Raw genomic sequence first — 11,267 nt, 5'->3', positions numbered from 1 at the left:
AATATACTAAAAGCTCTTAAAACACTTTACAAGCCATGCGTTTAACTTAACATGTAGGATGAAATATATTGATAGCGACAACATCGTTGATAGTTGTATTGATGATGGCAAAAGTGTTAATAATTTCTCAGATGGAAACACAATTTTTGATATAGAATTTAAAAAAAAACAGTATAGCTAATGATATTGTGTATTAAATTTTGGGGTAACTATAGATAGTAATGTCGATGCCATTAAGGTACCATAGATGAAAGACTATAATTGATTGATACTTACAAGCTTGTTATCACACATGGATAAGAGAAAGAAACAACAAAGATAACACCTTTCAGTAAATATAGTTAAAGCATTTTTCTTTGTATCAATTGTATAGAAACACAATAACTTGAAAATTTGTATAGCGAATTATACCCTAAACGTTCTTAAAGCGCTTTATAAGGTGTCCCCAATCATCAGCTCAACTAAACGAGTAGGACGAGACATGACGCCTGTTAGGTCTTATTACAATATTTTCGAATACAGACAACTGTGTTAACGTCCAGATACTCAATTTACACATGACTTGTGTAAGATAATTTGAGTAAAGATTTGATTTCTTCCAATTACTCAACTATGCACTGAACGAGGCTGGAACCCACGACCTTCCGATCCAAAAGCGAATGAAATACTACAAGACCACATAACTCATAAATTATTTTAATTCCTTGTTTAATTGTTTTCAAACCATTTTGTATCTCATTCTATCAAATTGAATTAACATATTCATCCCATCTTCGCCAATATCCTTTAGGTGTGTTCACTAACGGAACCAACTGCTTTCTCTCTTGCTCTCTCTCTCTCTCTCTCTCTCTCTCTCTCTCTCTCTCCATCTGTCTATCTTTCTATCTATATATCTATCTATCTATCTATCTCTCTATCTATCTATCCATCTATTTATCTCTATCTCTCTTTGCTAACAAAATTTTGATATTGTGAGCCGTGAAAATGGTTCTAAGGTTCTTTTATTTATTTTACAGGCCCTTTTTAATTTGTTTGTTTGTCTAATCACAACTCCGTTTCGATGGAAACAAAACAATATTAATATATATATATATATGTAACTTTCAAGAAATACAATTAAAGTATCTATCTTTGTATCAATTGTATAAAAACAAAAAACTTGATGTTTTGTACAGCGCAACATACACTAAACGTGCTCAAAGCGCTACACATGAGTTGGCTGAGAGAATGTGGGTAAAAAATTATTTACCAAGGACTCAACTATGCGCCGAACGAGGCTCAAACCTATAACATTCTGACCAATAAACGAATGTCAAATCTCAAGACCACAAAAGCTCACATATCGTATAAATTACACGTTTAATTTGCGTTTCTCATTCTATTAAATTAAATTGTCTTTTATTAATGATGCCAAAGCAGTAATCTTGTATCTTCTAAAACTAACGCCTGACGGACAGCAACATTGCTAATAATAAAGGGAAAAGTGTTGAAATTGATGGCAACAGTGATGATATTGATATTGCTATTGACGACAAGAGGGTTGATATTGGCATTGATGACCGCAACAGTATTGGTATTTGTATTTATGATGGCAACAGTAATGATACTGATAGCAACAGTGCTCATGACAAGAGTGTTGATATTCATATTGATGACGACTACAGTGTTAATATTGGTATTATGCTACCAACAGTGAATTTATGGAGAATTGCATTCTTTTAGTCAAATATGGATAGGACAAAGATGAAAAAAAGTAAACGTTTCAGTTAATATAGTTAAAATACTTTTCTTTGTCTCAATTACACAAAAACACAAAAACTCGATCTTTTGAATAGCGCAATATACACAATTTACTTGCTTAAAGCGGTTTACAAGGTGTCTCCTATCATCAGCTTCACTTAACATGTGGGAGGAGACATGATGGAAGTTAGGGGATATTACAACATTTTCAGACACAGACTACGAAATGACTTTAAACCTAAGTACGGTGAGAGAATGTGAGTAAAGATTCTTTCCTAATGAATCCTATTTAATTTGTCGTTTTTGTCTTATGACAATTAAGGTATCTTCTATCCTCTAAAAACTACCAGTAAGGGTTACCAATATTGGTACTGATGATGGCAAACGTTTTGACATTAATAACAACACGGATGATATTGGTATTGAATATGGCAACTGTTGATATCGGCATTGGTGACTGTAACGTTGATAATGTTGGTATTGATGATGGAAAGAGGGTTGATATTGGTATTGATGGTGGTAACATTGATGATGTTGGTATTGGATGAGGCAATAATGTTGATATCGGCATTGATTGTGGAAATAATGATGATATTGGTATTGATTACTGTAACATTGATGATGTTGATATTCATGATTATTACTCCTATATTGCTTAGGTGTGTTTACTTCCGGAAATTAAACCACCTACTCTCTCTCTCTCTCTCTCTCTCTCTCTCTCTGTGTGTGTGTTCTCTTTCTCTTTTTTCTATCTCCATCTATCTATCTATATCTCTATCTATCTATCTCTTTCTCTCTTTCTTTCTTTGCTTAAAAAATGTTGATATTATTAGCTGTGAGACATCATTCTAAGGTTCTTTTTTAAAATTTTGCAGGCCTGTTTAATTTGTCTTTTTGTCATATAAAAATTAAGGTATCCTGTACGCTCTAACACCAATCCGTACAGGATAGCAGTATTGGTACTGATGGTCTTGAAATTGATTACAAAAGTAATAATATTGGTATTGAATATTGATGACGGTAACTTTGATTATATTGGTATTGAATGAGTCAATAGTGTTGATGTTGGTATTGATTGTGGCAACAGTGATGATATTGGTATTGATGGTGACACACAGATAATATTGGTATTGATTACGGTGACATTGATAATGTTTGTATTGATGATGGTATGAGTGTTAATATTGGTATTGATGGTGGCAGCAGTGTTGATGCTGGTATTGATTTTGGCAAGTGTTAATATCGGCTTCGATGGAACCAAAATAACAGAAAAGATAATAATAAAAACAACAGCATTGCTATTGATATTCAATATCCATAAATAGTAGTGTCGGTGCCATTAAGCGTACCATAAATGAAAGACTATAATTGATTGATACTTACTTGCTGTTAGTCACACATGATTAGGAGAAAAGAACAACAAAAGATTAGACCTTATGTAAATATAGTTAAAGCATTTTTCTTTGTATCAACTATATAGAAACACAATAACTTGATATTATGTATAGCGGAATATACACTAAACGTTCTTAAAGCGGTTTATAAGGTGTCCCCTGTCATAAGCTCAACTAAACGAGTAGGACGAGACATGACGCCAGTTAGGGGTTATTACAATATTTTCGTATAAAGACAAATCTTTTAACATCCATATACGCAATTTACACCTGACTTGTCTGAGATAAATTGAGTAAAACTTTTTTTCAAGGACTCACCTATGCGGTGAACGAGGATGGAACCCGTGGACTTCCGATCCTAAACCGAATGTCATACAACAAGACTGCATAACGCACAAATCATATTAATTACACGTTTAATTGTTTTAAAACCGTTGTCTATCTCATTCTATTAAACTAGATTATCATGCTCATCCCATCTTCAGCAATATTCCTTAGGTGTGTTTATTATCGGAAATTAAACCACCTACTCTTTCTATCTCTCTCTCTCTCTCTCTCTCTCTCTCTCTCTCTCTCTCTCTCTCTCTTTCTCTCTCTCTCTCTCTTCTATTTTTTCTATCTATCTATTTATCTCTCTCTCTATCCATCTTTCAATCAATCTATATATCTATCTTTCTATCTATCTATCTATCTATCTATCTATCTATCTATCTATCTATCTATCTATCTATCTATCTATCTATCTATCTATCTATCTAGATGACGCCAGTTAGGGGATATCGCAATGTTCTCAGATACAAAAAGGCAGTTTGGTGAGAGAATGTGATTAAAAATTATTTGCCAAGAATTCAAATATGCGCTGAACGAGGCTCAAACTCAGGACGTCCGATCCGAAAGAAAGTGGCATACTACAAGACCACATAGCAAAAATCTTATTAAATACATGTTTCGTTTGAAACTATTGTGTTTCTCATTCTATTAAGAAACAGGGAAAAAAGGAATGTAATTTTTTTTTTAAATATTAAGCAAAATAAAATAGACATAGACCTTTCAGGAAACACATTTATTGGAGGAGGATTCAAATTTAGTTGAAAAAGAATGGGGTGGGAAAATTATCTTATCTCAGGGGACATCCAAAAGTAAAGGACAATTATTTCTTATTTCCAAACAATTAAACGATAAAGTAGAAATTAATAAATTGTACAAAGACTCCAGAATATTATTGATAAAATTAAATACATACAATGACAAAGATAGAGCTATTTTAATATCTAATATTTACGCTCCATGTATTACACAGGAGAAAAATTATTTTTTTTCTCATTAGGAAAGATTTTAATATCAAAATCTGAGTTAAATCTAGATTTTCCAATGATTTGTTTAGGGGACTTTAACATTGTTGTAAATAATGAGTTGGACACAATATCTGGCAATCCAAATGATAAAGAAAATGTTGAAAATTATATCAAAATTTAAATTCATATCTTTCAAAAAAGGACCCTCTTTATTTAAAATGAATGTATCAATAGTGAGTGATTTAAGATACATAACATTAATAAGATAAAAAAATCCAAAGTTGCTTAGAAGAAAACAAAAGGTTGGATCCTCAGCTTAGATGGGAATATGTTTAAATAGACATGAAGGAATTTACTCAAGACTACTGCAAATATAAATGCCGTAAGAAATTAGATACTGATAATAAAGAAATAAGAGCCCTTAATGAATTAGAAGAACAATTAGTATATTACCCTAACGACAACGATATTTTATCACAAATATTGGAATTGCGGAAAAGAGTTAAAGTAAAACAAATAGAAGAAACAATGGGGGCCGGAGTAAGAGCGGGCATCAAGTGGATAGAGGAGGGAGAGAAATGTAATCGATTCTTTCTATCATTAGAAAAGACCAGGGCTGTAAACAATACAGTTTATAAATTGAAAAGTGATGAAAATAATGATGTTACTAATGAACTGGAGATTCTAGAAATTATTGGTAAAATTATTCAGAACTTTACACCGAATTGAAAGAAGACGAAACAATATAAATGTTGAGTGATGAATATGTAAAAAATATCACTATACTTAAAATTAAAAATGAAGAGAAATAATTCTGTGACAGATTTATTACGTTAGATGAGATTAGGAGCGCTATGGAGAAAATGAAAAAATGGATCCTCCCCAGGGCCAGATGGGATTCTAGTAGAATTTTACAAAGTTTTTTGGGATGAGATCAAAACGGCGATGTTCAACTGTTTTGAGTTTAGTATTTTTTTAAATATGCTTAGTTACATTCAAAGGAGGTGGGTAATAGCGTTAATACAGAGAAATCAATTCATCGATAGGGAAGATTTAGGGAATTGGAGGCCTATAAAATTAACAAAATGCTGATTTTAAAATACTGGCAAAAATCTTGGCAAATAGACTTAAAACAGCTATAAGTAATATAATTAGTAAGGACAGAAAATGCTTTATTCTTGGAAGAAACATTGCAGCAATTTTGAGGGAAATTGATGATTTAATAGAATATGCAAAAGAAATAAACGTATCCTCGTTAGTGTTATCAATCGATTATAAAAAGGCTTTCGACACTACATCAACAACTTTCCTATTAAAAACTTTTGATTACTTTGGTTTCGGAAATTATTTGAAAGGTTTTATTATCACCATTCTCAATAAAAGGAAGGTTTGTGTTAAAAATACGGAACATATATCGGGGGTTTTGATATGCAAAGAGGCGTTAGACAAGGTTGTCCAGTAGAAATAATGGCATCTAAAGTAAGACAGGAGAAAAGCATTCAAGGAATACTAATAGATAACACAAGATTGATTATTAAACAATATGCTGACGATACAACCTTTTCTAAAGGATTAAAGAGACTAAAAACATGTGTTACAAAAAAGTAATGAGTTTTCGATTTTCTCTGGGCTTACTTTGAATAAGATTAAGTCGAAAATTATGCAATTGAACAAAAATCAAAGCCTTCGGAAAGATTCATTTTTCACCATTCCCATTGTTGATGATCTAAAAATTTTAGGAGTAATATTCAGTTTCAAAATGACAAATACGGAAAATAAAAATAATTGGATTCATAAAATTGAAAGCATAAAGAAAATGCTAAAGTTATGGGAAATGAGGGACCTTTCTTTGCTCGGAAAAATAAACATAATCAAACCCTTTGGTATTTCTATGTTAATATATTTCATGCAGAGTATTTCAATCCCGTTGACTTATTAGAGGAAATAAATAGATTTTTCTTTGAATGTTTGTGTTAAAAGAAAACATCAAATAGGAGAGCTTTTGAGAAAGTAAAAAGAAAGACTATGTGTAACGATAGAAGTAATGGAGGCCTGGACATGATTGACATCATTTTTTACAAAAATCATTTCTGATTAATTGGGGGAAAAATTATGCAGATGAAAGTTGACATTGGAAAGCAGTATCTAATTACTTTTTAGACGCATTGGGGGAACAAAAGCATTGGAAGCAAATATAAACAGTGCGAAATTCAAAGGATTAAAATTGATGAAAAACATATTTTGGAAAAATGTTCTAATAGAGTATCTTAACTTTCCTCATGAAGATTAAAGTATGGAAATTCACCCAGATGAACCAATTTTTAACAATAATAAAATTAAATTCAAAGGTAAAGTACTGTTTTCAACTAATCTAATCGCAAAAAAAAGTGTTTTACGTTAAGCAAATCCACATCAATTCAAGACGTATCATGTCAATTGGGGAATTCAAAGATATATATGGGAATTATAATGGAATAGATCTTGATTATAGTGTAGTCAAAAGCGCTTTATCACGCCTAAAAGTTTCGAAATCAAAAGATTTGATAAAATTTCAAAAAAAGAAAATCATTCAAAATCTTTCCAGAAAAGAGTTATACCAAAATGTTAGAGGAAAAGGATCAATAGAACGTGTTAACGGCTTTTGGGGGAAAAAACGTAGAGTTACAAGCAAAATATTGATTAAGGATTTTACAATGGAAGGTTATGCATAATATTTACCCTACCAATATATTGCTTCATAAAATGAATTTTGCATATTCAAATAAATGTCAATATTGTGATGAAATAGATTACTCTGAGCATTTCTATTTTTATTGTAACTCAGTAATAATATGTACGACGGGAGATAAGAAGCATAAATAATGGTCGGAGTGATCGAATACCCCGGAATCAATGAATCGGATCGTATGTGGATAAATCATTTGATTGTCGTTGGAAAAATGGTCATCTCTAAAATATCGCCCAGAAAATATCCATCAGCGGTATTAAGAACCCATATGAGGATCAGAAAATTGATATAAGATCAAATATTATTATTGTTATTATTACTGTTTTTGTAGTTGTTATTATCGTTGTTGTAGTTATTGTGTTTGTTATTATTGTTATTAGAATTAGATATTATTGTTCCTGTATTTGCTAACGTGGCTGTTATAATACTATTTTGTACTTTTATCAGTAATTTTATAGGCTCTATCATTATTATTATTTCTATTGTTGTTGTTGGTGTTGTTATTATAATTATTGTTGTTGGAGTTTTTATTATTATTATTGTTATTGTTGTTGATGTAGGGATCTCTAACCGTTAACAATCGTACGGCTAGTGACCTTGGCAATGGTTATTCCTACTTCCGCTCTGCCTCGTCCCGAGCTGACCCGGCTCATATAAAAGCCGAGTGGACCTCTCTACTAACACTCTCTTATCAAGCTCTTACACTCTTATCAAACTCTTCACTTACTCTCTACACCAGACAGACAGAAAACGCTCTTACCCTTACCCTACAATACAGTACAGACATAAAACCGTCTTAGACACGTTCTATCTACCTACCGCCTAGATTCAGGGTAAGCTATATTTTTATACTTTAACTTTATCTATTTAATATCTAGTTTTAACTTAGTAATTCCGTGATCACCGGCCATCTGGACCCATCCTAGCCATGGAGTCCTACAGCCAGAATACCAAGTTCTGGCAATCACGGTAGTTACTACAATGGCGTCACGAGCGAAAACTTTTTTCTACCTTTTACATTTTATTATTTCCTACCGTCGTGTTTCGTTGAATGGGAGTTCGAATTTCGTTGATTTTTACCGTGTGAATACTTCGTTATTTTTCATCATGTATTTTCTACTATAATTCCTATTCAATCTTGAATGAATTCTGTGATATGTATGACCACGCCCCCTTCCCTTTTCTTTCAGTTGTAGGTAATTTCAGTTCGTGAATTTTGTTTGATCGTGTCAAGGTCGTCCTTGTCCTTGACTCTAAGGTCACACATGTCTGGTGACCTTGTGGACGGTGCCATATTTCATGAATTTTTTCTAAATTTGATTTTTTAAAATTTGAAATGGGTTTTTTGTTTGTTTTGTTATTGCCTATATCTGTGATTAGTTTATATCTTTGGTGATTTATTGTGAATTCTTGTGATTTGCTTTGTCCTTAACTTGACTTTGATTATTGCCTATGACTGTGATTAGTTGAGTTCTTGTGATTTGATTTGTCCTTGACTTGATTTTGTTTGTCCAGTGCTACATTGTGATTGTGATTACTCCTTCTGTTGATTTTATTATATATCTTCACTTGTTATAATTTTTCTTTCACACACCTTCCTCTCCTGGGAGGAACCCTTGGTGATTTGTATAGTTCATTTTTATATTTTTTAAAGTTTTTTTTCTTTATTTGTTATTTGATGATCACTCGGGCCCGGCAGCATGGTGCGGTGAGATGTCGGAGCATGATCCGACCATGGCTGCGGCCTAGGGAGCGACTATCCTGCAATAAACAACACCATGTTATCATTGATAATTACTTTGTGGTTTTATTGGTTGGAGGTCACTCAGGTCAGAGAGCATGGTGCAGCGAGATGTTGTAGCATGACCTGACAATGCTGTGGCCTCGAGTGACAGACCAGCCAATAGATAGTTTTAGTTCCCTAGGTTTGCTTTCGAGTGGCCACTGTGATTGGGCAGCATGGTACAGTGACATGTCGGAGCATGTCATGACCATGGCTGCAGCTGTAGAGATGACCACTCGGAAGCAACCATCTGATGATAGTTTGGATTCACTGAGTGTGATGGTCACTCGAGCTTTGTGGCCTGCGCAGAGAGATGTTGGTGCATTATCTGTTGCGACCAAGGTTCGAGTTGGAGGACCTAATTCTCGGTGAATCACGTGGTATATATTGTGATGTTTGCGCTCAGGTCGCGCATCTTTGGTCAGTGAAGTGTTGGTGCACGACATGGCCATGACTGCGACCTGGAGCAATTGATTTGTTGTGAAGATGTAAATATTATTATTGTCATGAAATTAGTCTGTGATCTTTACTCTATTATATACAAATGCTTCATATATTATATTTTACAGAGCGTAGCTTGTTTGCATGCGCTAGCTTGATTCATTTGCTTGCTTTGGCATGAGCTTGGCCTATTTATATATTTTTTGGCTTCATGCTTGTGCTAGTTTTATTACTTGGCTTTAAGTCCGCTTGATTTTTGTTTTGTGCTTTTAGCTTGCATTGATTGCTTGCATGGCGTAATAGTTCCTCGAGGTTACACTATGACTTGCTTCCTTGTTACTGACACTGTTTCCCATAGTCTATTCTCAGAAGATTAGGGTAATCGTGTGGGAGAACATCATGGTGAATGAATTCTAATGGACTACTACTCTTTAGAGCAGCCCATGGATTATTGTCTCTGGGCAGACTGCCAGGCAGTTCGTCCTGCACTATCAGGAGAGTATAGATGACCAAGAAAGACTTATGTAGTACCAAGAACATCAAGTTTATAAAGTCTCTACAGTCCTAAGTCATCCGCCTCGCTTAACAAGTAGGACGAGACAAGACGCCAGTTAGGGGATATCACAATGTTTCCAGATACAAAAACGCAGTTCGGTGAGAATTCAAGTATGCGCTGAACTAGGCTCGAACTCGGGACATTCCATCCGAAAGCAAGTGGCATACTACAAGACCACATAGCACAAATCGTATTAATTACATTTTACGTTTGAAACTGTTGTGTTTCTCATGCTATTAAATTCATTTCAACGTGTTCATCCACTCAAAAATTCCTTAGGTATGTTCACTTATGGATTTTGACCGCCAACTCTCTCTCTTTGTCTTTTTTTGCCTTATGATAATGCAGTTATCTTATACCGTATAAAACAAACCCATGATGATGAGGACAGTGTTAATATTGGATTCAATGGAAGCAAAATGTTTGATATAGACAATAATAAAGACAACAGTATTGCTATTGATGGTAAGTATTAAATTCCAGGGTAACTGTAGTTAGTAGTGTCGGTGCCATTAAGCGGAAGAAAAATGAAAGACTATAAATGATTTTTACTTACTTTCTGTTAGTCACACATGGATTTGAGAAAGATAGAAACAAGAAATAAGATTAAGCATTTCAGTAAATACAGTTCTTTCTATCAATTGTAGAAACAATCTTGATCTTTTTTACAACGCAATATACATTAAACATGCTCAAAGCGCTTTACAACAGTCCCTTTTCATCAGCTCCACTTAACAAGTAGGACGACACATGACGCCTGTTAAGGCATATTACTATATATTCAGACACTGATATCGCTGTTAACGGTCTGGTATTCATTTTACATCTGAGTTCTGTGAGAGAATGTGAGTAAAGATGTGAGTAAAAGATGGTCGAGGAAACGGATGGGAGTGGAGATCAAGATTGGAAGATTGAACGTTGGAAGTATGACTTAATGAGCATCCCACCATCTCTAATATTCCTTACGTATGTTCACTTACTGAAGTAGAGCCACCTACAAAAACACACACACTCTCTCTCTCTTTTTCTCTCTCTCTCTATCTCGCTCTCTCTCTCTCTCTCTCTCTCTCAATAACTCTATTCTATTGTTTTTACAGGTCTTGTTTAATTTGTCTTTTTGTCGTATGACAATAATAGATACAACAGTATTGCTATTGATGGTAGGTATAGAATTCCACGGTAACTGTAGTTAGTAGTGTCGGTGCCATTAAGCCGAAGAAAAATGAAAGACTATAAATGATTTCTACTTACTTTCTGTTAGTCACACGTGGATTTGAGAAAGATACAAACCAGAAATAAGATTAAGCATTTCAGTAAATACAGTTTTTTC

Source organism: Berghia stephanieae, chromosome 8 (assembly GCF_034508935.2).
Source record: "Berghia stephanieae isolate SIO BIC M18660-M18661 chromosome 8, UCSD_Bste_1.3, whole genome shotgun sequence".
Taxonomy (NCBI): domain Eukaryota; kingdom Metazoa; phylum Mollusca; class Gastropoda; order Nudibranchia; family Aeolidiidae; genus Berghia; species Berghia stephanieae.
Note: the sequence above shows the minus strand (reverse complement) of the source record.